This window comes from Numida meleagris, chromosome 13 (genome assembly GCF_002078875.1).
Source record: "Numida meleagris isolate 19003 breed g44 Domestic line chromosome 13, NumMel1.0, whole genome shotgun sequence".
Taxonomy (NCBI): domain Eukaryota; kingdom Metazoa; phylum Chordata; class Aves; order Galliformes; family Numididae; genus Numida; species Numida meleagris.
This window is the reverse complement of record NC_034421.1, coordinates 4,129,726-4,144,401: the sequence shown is the minus strand read 5'-3', so window position 1 is coordinate 4,144,401 and position 14,676 is coordinate 4,129,726.

Here is a 14,676-nt window from a genome sequence, read left to right as displayed (position 1 = left end):
GGAGCAAGAAGAGGGTAAGCCAACTGTACCCCAATGCAGTTCCTGCCCAGTACAGGGAAATCACAGGTGTAGTCATATGCATCATTCTTCCAAGTGTGAAAAACGTGACTAATAGTCTGGCTTCAGCCCATTACAACCTACCAGGACTATCATAACAGCCCATACATGATGGGCAACAAAATCATGGGGTGAGTCTTCCAGAAGGAAATTAGATTCTCTGTGCCTTACCTCCATGAAATGGCTTTGCCTACATGGGCTGCCTCCATCCTTCCCATTGCCACCCATGGCCATGCCTCAGCGGGGGACAGGCCAGCAGCCTGCCTGTGCTGTGAGCTGTGCAGCCATCGCATTGGCTTCCACCCTTTTGGCTGTTTCCTCTTAAAACCAGAGGTGCTGTTGTTTAAACCAAAGATCCCAGTGAGCTCTACTTCTGAGGATTTTTACTGATAAATGATAAATATCATTTCTACTGTTCTAGGTACTATCATATCTACTCCTTGTTGATTTTTCCTGTGTTGGCAGCTGTGGCACACGGTGCTGTCCCAGTACAGCTGGTCTTTGTGTCAGATGGAAAAGCTTCCTAACAGCTCAACATGGAAGTTAATTTGGGTTAGCTCTGTTCCCTTCCACCCCTAAATCCTTCTGAATTCCAACCAAGAAGTGAGAAAAGAATGAAAAAGAGCCGTGCAACAACATATTACAAATAAGCTTTTCACACAGTTTTTTCAAGCAGGCAAATCATTGTCAAAGGGCAGCAGCAGTGAAAGGATAAAGAAATGGCGCCCTGAAAAAACAGGAGGTGTTGGTCCATCTCTCAGGAAGGCTTCTATAAGTATGCATGACTGCACTCGCCGTCCTTCTGAAGGCGTGCTGGGAACTTTCCCAGGGAGATATATACCCCACGACACGGGAACTGTTATTGCATCAGTTCTGATGAAAGACAAAAATGGTTCTAAGGGGGAGATTTGTTTCCTTCTCTCAGTTAACTACAACAGAGCAACCATTAATGCTACAGTAACTTGCCTAAATGATGTAATAATTCCAGTTGATTGCGGTGATCAAATGGATTGTATGAAAAGCTTTTGAATGAAAATTTCCCGCTTACAACAAAGGAGCATTTCTCGTGCCTTACCACTGGCATTTCAAAACCTGCCCAAGCCCTGACAGAGAGAAGAATGGCCTGGCTGTTACCAAACTAACTGTCCCTAAAGCATTGAAGTCTTTTGCAATTCCATCTTGCCTTTAAAGTGAAAAATGAAACATTTTCAGACATATTTCACCCAAAAGGAGGAATAGGCAACGTTGCTCCTTTTTCTCCCCTCTGCTGATGATTCAATACATCCTCTATTGATACTCTGCCATCAGACGCCTACATGCTAGAAGGCGCACAAAGGAAAAAGCTGACACGTAGAACACGCCTGGTTGTCACAGACCTTCCTTCCTCCCTTCTGTCTTCCTATTAGCAAGAAGAAGCCGGCGTGGGGAATTACCAGGTATGACAGATAGTTTGGAAACGTGGAAAATCTGCAGCTGAATTTATCCTCTGACATCACCTTCATCTGTGGTAATGGAGAGAATTAGGTGTATTGAATTCCTCACCATACAGATATGGAATTTTGAAAACCCTTACTATGGCACAAATGTTGACAGGATGTTTTATTTACTGCATCATTAAAGGTTAAAGAGACTCATTCTCCAGAGGATTCATTTTTTCAGCTCTTAATATCAATTAAAGCTAATTTCAGCTCTACCCTAATGATTAACATAAAATATGGAAAAAGCTCTGAGCGTTTCTGTGCGTTGCTGCACTTCTCCTGGATTGTTGGGGCACTGAAGCAGCTTTACACCTTCACGGCACAGCTCTACCAGCCTCCACCGTCCCAGGGCTGTCCTCCTATTTGTGCTCCAGAATCAAAGGCAATAGGGCTGGAAAACACCACTGGAAAATAGATCACACGGACCAACCTCCGGTACACAGAGCATGGGCTTGCATTAACTTGCCCCAGCCTTATCTAACCTTTTCAGAACTTGCCCGCTTGTATCCTAATTTTAAGGCACTTATTGTTAACAAACATTAATCTGAGATTGATCCGTAGCCAAAGGTCACAGCAAAAGCCAGAGGGAGGGTAAGGAGTGATACGGATGCTCCCAAGAAGGTCAGCTGCTGCCACTCACCTCTCTCTGCTGTGGATCGCATTGCTCAGCCCGCCAGCAGCCCTAACAACACCAGCAGAAGCGAGCAGATGGCTGATGCTCCCAATAATTACAACAAATTTCAACATCAATCAGCAGGATACAAAAACAGGGGCCAAGAAATGAAGAGCGCTGCCCAGGCTGGCTGCTGTGCTCCCACACATCCCACGTGGCGGTCCCACCACACCCAGCTCTGGCCCAAGATCCCGCACCGTGAGCATCCTCCCAGGCAGGTCCCCAGTGCTTTCAGATCTCTCCCTATTGCCCCCTCCTCCTCCCAAATCCTTTTGGTCTCCAGGATTCATTTGGCTGGGAATAAGTGAAGCGGCTCTCTTAAGCGGAAGAGCTACCTAATAAAGTTTTAATGGAAGATATTATTTCTGTTCTTTACATTACGTTAAAAGCCAGTTGGGAAATGAAAGCCCAGGAGGGTTAGGCGTGCTGGAAACACTCGGCAAGAGATAGGCTTTTCTTCAGGGAGTTCACAGTCTAAATGTTGCCCTAAGAAACAGAATGTGTTGCAAATACAGACAGCTTGTGCAGTCTTAGCAAGCATGGGTGTGTATATATATTTATACACATACACACGTGTGAGTGCAAATATAAACACACCTACATGCACATGTCAGATCACGCAGGAGATCCAAGGACAAGCCCGTACAGCTGGTGAGAAGGGCAGAGAGTTTTTGGCTCTGAGGAGGCTCTCCAAAGCCAGGTTTGATGCCCACCCGGGAAGGTGCAAGCACAGCCCCTGGCATGGTCAAAGCTGAGCACAAGGCACAGTGCAGCCAGGGCCAGGGGGGGACAGCAAGCAGCGCCTGGCTGCCAAGGGCCTGCAGGCAGGCTGGTACATCTGTGGTCAAATCTGTCCTGGGAGAGAAACTTTCCGGAGATGCAAAATGCAAAGAGTCTGAGAAGTTGCCTAAGGTATGAGGAGCGCATCTGCTGCTCGGCCACAAGTAGGAGAGCAGCACTACTCACTGTTTGGGTGAGGAGCTCAATGCTGGGACCGCAGCACAGTGTGTTACCTGCTCTGCACCAAGGTCCACACCTGCTTCTCAACAAGTACTGAAAATGCTGTCTCGGTTTTGTTTGCAGGTGAGCTGGGCAGTTCGGGCTCCCCACTGACCCATAACCTGAACTGAAGGAGCCTTCCTCCCATCAGTCCCCAGCCATCATGTTCTTGCTGTGCTGAATGTCTGCGTGACAGCAGCATTCAGAAATCTCCTCTAGGAGGGGTGGCAGAGCCAAGCAGCTCTTGGCCTCCCCAGGGAGGGAGGCTGATACTCAGGCACATTTCAGGAAGACAGTTGAAAGAGGCCAAAAGAGGGCTATACATCTCTGAAATATTAAACTGAGTTTAAGAAGCGTGCCTTTCAAGTTTTGGCTGGCAGAGGGGAACCTTCTGCTCCAGCAGAAAAATCTGCAATGTTGCCAATGGCATCCAACATGAAACCATCGCAGGGAGGTGCCCACTGCTGTGCTAGCCCAGGTCTAGGAACAGCCAGAATGAGACAACATTAGCATGCATGGTCACAATACCCAGTGCACTGCAGCTCCTGACATTGCTTTGGTTTATTGCAAGACCACATTGGTTTGTGCAGGTTTTTCTGTTGGCAGCAGTTCTAGAGAAATCTTTGGCACTTTGCTGGAAGTTTCAGATATCGGTTTCGTTCAGAGGTCTGTGCCCCAGGGCAGGAGCTGCTGGGCAGACTTGCCAGCAAGTCTGTATAATACATGCAAGTCTGTCAAATACATATCTGTATTTGACAACATCCGCTGGAAATCAGCAATTAAAAAAAATGCTTATTTTTGAGATAAGCGGGATTGGAAACTTTGTAGCTCGGGTAGTTCCTGGATTAGTTTCCTGCAAAAGGCTTTGTGCCGCCTGGAAGGGGCTGCAGCTTCACACACACCGCGAGCAATCGGTGGGCGTTGGGAAGAAGGAGAAAATTCATTAACTCAATGTCAAAGATCGCACAGAATTTCACGGGATCCTTCAGTAAAAGATGCTAAGCGTTCCTCAGGGCTCCCGGATTTTTTCCTTGAAGATTTGCAGAGAAATGCGAAGGAGCTGCTCTACTTTTAGTGTCATGCTGTGAGATTAGATGCCATCCCGCTATACATCCTTTTTTATAGCCCACTTCTATTTTTACTCCTGTTACACTGTGGAAGTGTTTGCTAATAATGTATGATAGGATGCTTTGTCATGAAAAAGCCTTGTATCATTTATCTGTTTCTGAAAAGAAATTCTCAGTACAAATCTAATAAGGAAAGAAAAAAAAAATCCTATTCTAGCTCCTGTTGGAGGAAAGGGATTGATTTATGGAGAGAGATGAAAAGCACTAAGTATGTATTGCTTGGCAAAATGAGGAATTGTAGAGAACTGTCTTTATGCATTTGAAGGGTGTAAACATCAAAGAGGCAGAAGAGCTATTTAGAGCATTAGGAGGAGGCACATGGAGGAGACAAGAGTTGAAATTAAATGAACATCGTTAACTTAAAAATCATACTTCTGCCCGCGAATCTATTTCCTGGTATTATTACTTGTAGCACTCTGATGAGTATAAATGAAGCTTATAGAAAAAAACATCCAATCTATTTTTCATATCTGATCAAGCAGGCCTTACTGTAAGGTTTATGAAGCCCAGAGCCTGCAGCTATTCCTGAAAACTCGGGCGAGGAGCTGCCTTTCAATTCCCCCCTTCCATCGTCAGCAGTGGTTGTTGCTCAGTGCAATGGGTTCTTTTCCCTCTGTGCTTTCTGGCTGCAGTCAGCCTGCTCTGCTTTCTGGGATGGGGCTTGCTGTGCAGGTGGGACAGCTTTTCCCCCAGCAGATGGGCAGCTTTGCCATCACTGATAGCCCTCCCAAGGGGAATAGTGAGCCCGGCTCTCACACTAGTTGTGAAGGAGGCAGAGAAGTGGCTTTCAGGGCTCCATCACCAACACCACCACGACCAGCAAAGAAGGCAAAGCCCAGGGCACTGCAGGTGACCAGACTGCCAGCCAGAGCACAGAGAGCACGCAGGCTGGGACTTCCAATCAGAAGTCAAGAACTAAACACAGTATTTCAACAGTGTAAAGTTATTAAGAAGAAACAGAAAGGAGCAAGTTATTAAAGTAACAAGCTTCTGATAATGGACAAGATTCAGAAATAAATGTGTGATATTTTAACAAGTGAAAAAAAATGTCTGTGCAGGCATAACTCCGATGCCTGCCAACGACAAAGTCTGATTTATATTCCTGGTGTTTCCAGCCCTAAAGCATCACAAGTGCATTGTAATGAAATATGTTCAGAAGTAAATAGGAAAGGATGAACTTCTGCGTGCGAGCACAGAGCTCTGCTGCTCCCTGGGGCCCTGCCTGCAGGCAGCGAGGTTCTGTGCTGGTTCATGGCCCAAAGCATCAGAACCAACAGGAGTCAGGTGTCTGATGCAGGCGCAGCCCTGCACAAAGCTCGGATTCATGCAACACAGTGGGCTAGAGAAATACGATGTAAACCACAGCCTAGGTTACAAACCCATCAGTTTTAATCCGGAAGCAACAAGAAACCTTACCTTGTTAGCAGAAGGACCACCTCGTTCAGATGGCTCCTCATGGACACGCAGCATGGATATGCTCAGCTGGAGACCTGTGCTCCTCCAGCACAGACTAAGGAAGGAAGGACAGCACCAAACTGATCTCAAATGGTCTCCGGGCCCATGGGTGTGGGCAGGAGGCTCAGGTGAGGCTGGTCAGAACTGAGAAGCTTGATGCTGGAAATTTCCCCCCAGGCTGTGCTGAGGATGACCCTCCTCCACCCTCAGCTGGAGAAAATTTTCATTAAGACATGACTGTTGAGGGCCTGTCTGGCTGGGGTTGGATTGTCTGTAAGTTTGGCGCGCGGGTAGGAGTCAGGCCCATTGCAGAGCATAAATATTGAATCAGTGTGATATATTCTACAGCTCGTCCGCAGAGCGTTTGGATCTGACAGCCTGGGTAAGGAACCGATAATTCAAAATGAGCACTGAGACTAAGGAACCCCAGAAAGCCATTTGTCAGCGTAACAAACAACTAGTTAATTGTGAGGTGGTTTTGTCCTTTTTTCCACTTAGTGCCAAGAGGAAAAAATACGTATTATTATTTCTTTCAGTAGCACTTCAGCTTTTAGGTGACTGGGATGGAGTTTTGATGCCCAAATCCTGTGGCCACCCACTCCCTGCCTTCTCTCACTGCTCTCAGTTCAGCAGTGGGTGGAGTGGGACCCATCCTAGGAAGATGAAATTTGGGTTTCGTAGTGAGCAGGTGGGAAGGGCCGGAGCAGAGCAGCGGTTTGGCAACTGCTCCAAAGGCACAGGATGTGAGAGACAGGGGAAAATTCAAGATGGTGAAACAAGAACATCCAACATGTTGTCCTTTCACCTCCCCTGAACGTGGCTGTGCCATCTACACCGCAGCAATAACTGGAGCAGAAAGGCAGCAACCTGGCCAGGACCAGTGTGTTGGTGCAGTGCCCGCAGCACAGCGCAGCAATCAGCCTGTTCCCATTCCCCAGTGCCACTGGCTGCCACAGAAGATGCACCATGCCAGGGTACAGGGTACGGGAGATGGGCCCAGCTATTTCAGGAGTGAGTCTGGCCTGGGGCCGGTGCTATTTGGAATGATGCTGGGCTCGGTGACCTGTAGAAGGCACTTGCTCGGCACCTGGTTCAGTTTAGAGTCCAACCTGCAAACAGTAAAGCCTGGTTGCTCTACTGACCAGAACATGTCCAAACGCCCTCAGAGCTTACTGTCAGGATTTTTCCATCTCGCAGTGAAGTGGAATTTTGTTCTCAGGGCACTATATCCATTGCACAAAACATTTCACTGTCTTCCAGACATACATCCTCTCCTTGGCCCTTCCTTGAAAGGGTGAAGGTGAACACCCTCCCCAAAGTCTCTGAAGTTCTCCTCACCATCAGTTATTAGAGCATAGGCATAAAAGAAGAAGTGCGTGACAGCTTAGGTGTGGAACTTGGCAGAGAAGAGCTGGCAGAAGAGGTGCAACCTGGCTTGTGCTGATCAGCAGGTCACTGAGATGGCAGTACATCCCACGCTGCTGATCAAAACCACCCCACAGGACACACCACAACACAACTGAAACAAAGAGCAGACCGTAACTGAAACCATCACAGATGACTGCAGGACAGAGACACAAAGCACAGCATCTCAAGTGCTGCTGAATGACTCACATGGGTGTGTAGGGGAGGACGATGAGACAAAGAGAGTTTGTTTCACAGGCTCAACTTCCCCCATCACGCTGCCTTGAGCTGAGGTTTGCTGTGCTGGCTGGGCCATGATGCAGTGTTAATTGCTACCAGGAAACATATAATACAAAGATTTTGGAAATACATGCATTTGTGTTGATCTTCCCACCTCTCTGGTTGTGAAACTGCAGGTTCGGGGTGAGGGCAGGGCTGTTTGCTAGGGAGCAGAGGGCTGCATTGCCCAGGGAGGGGGATGTTCCTTGCAGTTAACAATTAATGCAATCAGCTTAAACATGATGTCAGAAGATAAGTTCTCATCTAAAGGCATCATCACAAAAACCTCCATAACCCGGCTTCTGGAGGGAGGGCAAGCTGCAATTGTTCACCAGCTGAAGTGCAGATTGATGTTTCCTTTGTAACGTGTACAGGCTTTTGCACAAGAAATTCTTGTAAGAGGAGTAATTATAGCAAACATGTCTCAACTAAAAGGAAAGGAAAGAAGGAGCATGTATGACACCTTCCAGGGCACATCAGCCAGAGCAGACCAGTGAAAGATAACAGGCTGGATAAACTCTTCATAGGAGCCACCAGCTACTTATCTAAATTGCATTTCTCAGCACTGTTAAGAAACACTGCCCCTCTTCTAAAGGAGGGTTGAAAGCAGGAGTCCTGTGATGTCTCTGCCCTCACCCCTCCTCACAATCCCCCTCCCATGTGGGAACTGCTCTGTGCTTCAGCAGCTGCCTAATCACTACCTCAGGAAGCACAAATCTGGCTCGACTAAAGTTGCTGGGTTGGCAATATTCTGGCCTCTGCCTCAGCAGTGGTGGGTAAAGCTGGGATTCAAACACATCTGTTTGCCATTTTAACCCTATTAACTAGATTTATACTGCTGTGAGGGTGGGAAGATAGAGAAACGTGTTCTCTACATCAGCCTCTTGGTAGGGTGACAGGGCTGTGCTGCATTCATCCATCCCTTAAACCAAGAATGTTTCACCAACTGATTTAATTACATGAAGCTTATGCAGGAGTTACAGAAGGATTAACCAGGCTTTATCATGGTTATTATAGAAAACGATTGTATTGTTACTATTACAGAGTTACAAAAAGTAGAGAGGAATCACAGCAAACTTGGCAAGAGCTCATTAGGAGCGTGGTGAAGTCTGCAGGAGCTAATTAAATACGCCTCTATCTCATAATAACCATTTATCTCCCCACAGCCTCCGTTCCCTACCTCTCTTTCTCTGCACACACATGTCTGTATGGTTTGGTTGCAGGGCATGAAGCCACCAGCTCCATCCTTGCTGACTGCCCTTCCCTTGCACATGAGGCCATATCAGGTGTTCTAGGATTACCTAGAGACTCTTTAGGAAACATCATGGAACCGTAGTATCAGTAAGGTTGGAAAAGACCTCTAAGATCCCCAAGTCCAACCCCAACCCGCCTCACCATGCCCACTGACCGTGTCCCTCAGTTCTCCACAGTTCTCTAATACCTCTAGAGACAGTGACTCCGCCACTTCCCTGGACAGGTGGTATCTTATGCAACTGCTCCAGAAAAAGCTTCTTGATATTTTAAGCTATTGGCCCTATTGATGAAGGTGACTCGCTGTTCCTCTGCAGCTCATGTGGTTGTTCCAAGAAACCCCAGCTCCGTCCGAGCTCTCCAAGGGAGCAGATCTCTAATCTCCAAAGGCACTCACTTTAATTTTGTTAAATGCCACTGATCTGCAGGATCCATCCTAATTTCCCTGGGTCATCTCGCTACAACTGTCATGCAAGCCCCTGTCTGCAGTATTGCTGTGGCAATGAGGGTAAATGCGGAGCTGCTGTCGGAGTGGGAAGGATTGCCAGGGCTCATCCAGTTCTCCTTTTCTTCCTTCCTTGTGTTATGCCCTTGAAACAACAGAGGAAGTCTTCACTAATACATAAACCTGTGTGCTCCTCCAGGAGTTCCACTTTGCTTGTGCATCTGTCACAGCAAAATTGCATGGGGAAAGCAAGGCAGACAGCACGAGGAGCACAGCCTCGTGTTCCTGACCTTCAGTTCCACCTGTGCAGCAGGCGGATGGCAGCTGTACAAGGCTGAATATGAGAAAATGGAGACCGTAACCCTGCAGGAGATGCTGGTTGGGAGACTTCAAAATGGTATAAAACCAGCATAATAACACAGTCATCTACATTCAAAGTCTTGAAAAAGGTGGCCGGTACCTCTGGTGCCTCTGTTTCCAGCAGCGTGTTGGTCTGTGCTTGCTTACAGCCGCAGGCTGTAACAGAAAAAAAAAGCAGACATCTTCCCCATCTCTTCTGCAGGACCGCTCCTTCTGTAGGCTTTCACAACAAGAACGACACAAAGACACAGCTTCCAGTTCATCTGTGTTGTTTGGAAAGATGAAATCGAGGCAAAATTCATTTTGTCAACAGCAGTGTGAGTGCTGACAGGAGATGGATAGGAACAGGCAAAAACGCACTGTAGTAGTGCCCAGCAAATCATTTCTTGCACTTGTGATGCCTGGATGTAGGATATTCTTGAGGTGACATTCAATAAACCTGTTTTCTTTTGGAGTTTGAATTGAAAGGGTCTGTAGGAAAAGAAGAGAAATAAATCCCAAAAGGCAGATGGTCCTGATACTGTTTCTGTTCTGCTCCACAACACTGGGCAGCCTGGAGGGGACCAGAGCTGAGGCACAGTGTGTGTTGCTCTCCAGGGACAGCATGGTGTACTTACATTTTGTATTCCATCCCAAAATATCAGTCTCTTGGAAACAAATTCCTTGTCATGTTTAATCTTTGCACACATCTTCAATAAAGCAGATGGAGAGGGTGCTGAATAATGAAATCCTTGAGCCTGTTCCAGCCAAAGTCAGATGTAAAACCAGCCTCAGCAGCACTGAGATTATGCTCCCCCCGACAGCAGGACCAAGCCTGTTGGCCTTCTGTGCAGCCTGGTGGATCCTCTGTTCTCCAAGACGTTGCTCCTCTGATTACAGCCATGGTCAACTGAAGACAATGCTGTACCAGTGCTCAGCTCAGCAGCTTGCTCCCAGCAGTGCCAAGAGCAGATGTTCATGGAAGGGCCTGGGAACAGGGTGAGCATTAGAGGTACTCTAATGCTCAGAACGAGAAACACCTCTCTGTGTTTGTTCTGAAAACCTTCCCGTTTCAGTTCATGTCTCCAGCTCTGCTGGAAGGGACAGAGCAAGTCGTTTCCTCTTTGCCCTCTGGGTGCCTCTCACAAGCAGCAGCAGGAGGTGACACTGCTAACCAGTCACTGCAGTCCTACCTGTATCTGAGCTAAAATAGACATCACTTAGTTTGGTTTTGGCTTTGGTTTTCTCAAAGAATTCCTGCTGATTTGCAGCAAGACCCCACTGGGTCCATAGCAAATCTCGCTGGGCTCTGGGAGCTGCCCACTGCATTGGCTCTCCCTGTTCCTAGCCATTATTTTGACATTTGACCACGTGTTTCCTTGACCACATAGACCTCATGTCCATAACTTCAGGCAGATGTTAAACTATTTTGCCCCAAAATAATATACTCATTTATGTATGAATATATATGGATGATTGGCTGAGCATTGCCTACTCTTCACTGGCCATGCAGCCTGATGTCTCTGGCAACTAGGAACCCTGTATCAAAACCAATCAATTAAACCTAACCAATCAATTAAACCAATCAGCTAAGCAGAACCACTCAAACTCAAACTTATCCATTATGCCCATCAAGCAGGCATGTCCAATATTCAGAAAAAAGAAACCGTGTACTGAAAACCCTGATGTTTTCCCAACAGGTGTCACTCTCCTAAAAAAAAAAAAAAAGCTGGAGACATCAGGATTTGGTTCCTGCTACTTTCGCACACCTTTAAGTTTTCCCTGCCAAATTTCATACCCAGCTGCTACCCCAGGTGGGGAAAGCTCTTTATGCAAGGACAGCAGTCGGTGAAGGCCCTGGAGAATGACCCAACCCGTGACTCACTGACTCACGTCCGTGCCTTTTCCAGGAGATGTTGCATACAGAGGGAGGGCATTAAACTTTGCTGAAATTTCCCAACCCAAAAAAGAGCGGAAGAACTGTTGTGTTGTTTGGGTGGCCAAACATGAGTCATTGCTATGCCTAAGTCACGCTGGTTTTTTAACCCTTTGAAATAATATTTTCTACTGAACTAAAACGAAACGCAATGAATATTCCTGGTGGAATACTTCTGGATCAGCTTTCCTGAAATCCACGCAGTATAATATGCATGAAATTATCTCTTCCTTGAGTTATCTGTGCTCGTACCTGAGACCAGTCTGAGAAAGGAGACTGGAGAGGGTGGGTGACCCAGCAGTGCCTGCCCTCTGACAACAGCCCTGGGAGATGAACAGGGACCCAATGCTGCAGTCTCACCTTTGGATCCTGAAAAAAGAAAAGTCTGATGAGAAATATAGACTGTCATAATAGACTTTCATATTGCCAAAATTACTAAAAGAGTAATTAAAAGTGCTACATATAATCTTTTAGGACTAGGAGAGAGAAACACAGTTTTATGAACCACAATGCAGGATATGAAGGTCAGCAGTGTATCTCCAGGATTTTCAGATGCATTCAGCGCATGCAGCACGAGGTGTCCTGATGCACACGGACAATGGGAACTGCCTGAAAGGGAGAAGGAGCACCAGGGAGCCAGAAATTAGAAGACAGAGAAGAGGGAGGGGGATTAATCAGCATTAGTGCTGCTTTCAGTCACTGTGCTCCCTATAGAAATCAAATTGCTTGACTCATATCAAGCTCCCCATTATCACTACACGCCGTTGCGTTCGTCCCTCCCTTCCCCAGGCTGCAGTGCTGTCTCTGTGCCCCATCTGCAGAGCAGAGGGGTTAATTGGGTCTCACTCTCTGTCTCTTTAAATATAACTCCTAAATTTGATCGTTTGCCTTTTTTTAAAAAAAAGTTACAATGGCTCTTCCAGAGAAAACACACCTCCCACCAATACATGGCAGTTTTCCAAAGCGAAGTTGAAACGTTCTTCAGCAAACTTAATGGCTGCAGGTTTTAAACCTCTGGGTGAGGGCATCAAGTTGTTATTGCCACGGCACAAAGGCAAAATACAAGTCCTCCCCATGCAGTCTGCAGCTCCAAAAACACCCAGAGGTAACATGAAAACACATTACATACATGCGTGTAATCCTCTGGCTATCAGATGCACACGTATGACACACGTGTTTGGTTCTTGCATACCAATACGTATACTTGAAGGGGCCACAAGTGATATCTGGGAGCAACAAGCCTCTGTTCTTCATTACCATCTGGGCATATTGCTTCTGACATTAAAGTAATAAATAAAGTAATAATTCTCCCTAAATCTGTGCTGCACATCTCACTGCTGGGCACTGCCTGTACATGAACAGGGCATTGGGATGGGCATTATGGGTGCTTAGATCTAGGTGTAGAGCTGAGCGTTCCTCCCTGCACCAAATGGAGGAGAAACCCAGCAGTTTGGGGAGATTTATGTTTACTCTCCAGCTGTAAGCCAAACCAAGCTGGAGCATCCGGTGCTCTTCACAAAGCCGCTGTGAGAGCATCTCTCCATGCTCTACACACATCAGAAATTTGGCTCTGTGTCCCCAAACCAGCCAGAAATAGTTGTCCATGGGGATGAGGTGAACTCCAAGCTGCCTTCCCAGGTCTGTAGGTTTTATCTCATGGGCTGCGAGCGAGGGATTGCCTCTGATTACTGTGGGTGCCTCTGGAGATGGATTCAAGAGCATCTGAATGCCTGTGAGATGTCCCCCTGTGAAGGCAACCCATGGAGAAACCTCACGGAGGAGATGTGAAGCTGGGGAGGTTTTATAGCAGCTCCCCAGGCAGCTGCAGTGCCGTGCCAGCAGCGCTCCGTGCATTACAATGGGAGCGGAGAAGGGAGAGTTTAATTTAGGAAGCAACTATTTCATACCTACAGCTCTACATGACAGCCAAAACTGTCACCCCAGTCAAACAGCTTTCCTAATTCAGACTGCGTTACAAAATACCTACATAGAGTGACAGCACAGCACTTCCACGGTTGTTTTCCATTGGCTGACCATGGGTAAACCCTCCATACGCCCAGCCCCTGCCACACCACCAGGAGTGCTGGAAGAGGTAAAGATCCACGCAGCCAGGCTCCCCCCACCCCTCCCTTCCCAAAAGAAGGCACATTGCTGCCCCAGCCCAGGTGCAGAGCATTTGGATGAACACTGCTGCACAGCAAACTGTCCTGGGTGGGAGCAGAGGCAGCAGGATGGGGATGGAAATGGGGGAGTGGGAAGAGGGTTCTGGTGCCTGTTGGGCTGTTGATAGCATACATAATTTTGGCCAGAATAAAAACCTCATACTGGCTTAGTTGCAGCAGGGTGATGGCTTGTAACCTTTCCTACAAATCCTAACGTGCTTTGTAGAAAGAGTGCCACAGAAATGAGAGGAATCAATACAAAGATGCCTCTGTGCGTGTGTGTTTTATATTAAGGCTTAGTTGATGACTTCTCATCATTTGAAAGAAATGTTCAGCCTCAGTGCTTGAAATTATCCAGCTGCAGCATTTTCTACTCAAACCAATCTCCAGTTAATTTGATCCTTCATTTATCTTGAACAAAGCCTCCTAATAAAAACATTTGTATTACAAATGATACACTTGATCAATGGGATTGCTTTAGGCAAGTGTTTGATAATTTGAACGCTAGCTATAAAAAGTTCTTGTTTAATCAATGGAGCTGGCCCAAATTTGCAGGGAGAGAAAGCCCCCCCCAAACCCGCACATCACTAAACAAGCCAGACTGTAATTAAATATTGGGTTATTTAGATGTTCTTAACAACATTATTGTTAGAACTGGGTAGTGTAATCTGTATGATATTAGCCCTAATTATTTTTAGGTAACACGATTAATTATTTAGTTCAGTCCAAGTGACAAGAATGGATTGATTCAAAATAAGAAGCTGACTGGGCGCTGAGCTATTAATTTCCTTTCCATCCCTGTAATTCCTGTGGCCAAATAAACAAGATAAATACACACATGTAAAAAAAGCCAGAGAGCTCTCATAGGCACAGACACATGCAGGCACCTCCTCGACCAAACTGCACAGTGGTGGTGGGCAGAATGTTCCCTTCTGCTTTGTCACCAAACCGACCAGAAAATGTCTGATCTGCATTTTGGGCAATATCACCCTGGGCATCACGGAGGGCAGAAGGGGATACAAGGCCCTTTTCAGGGGCTGGGAGGGGGAAGCAGCCCTTGGCAGCATTCAG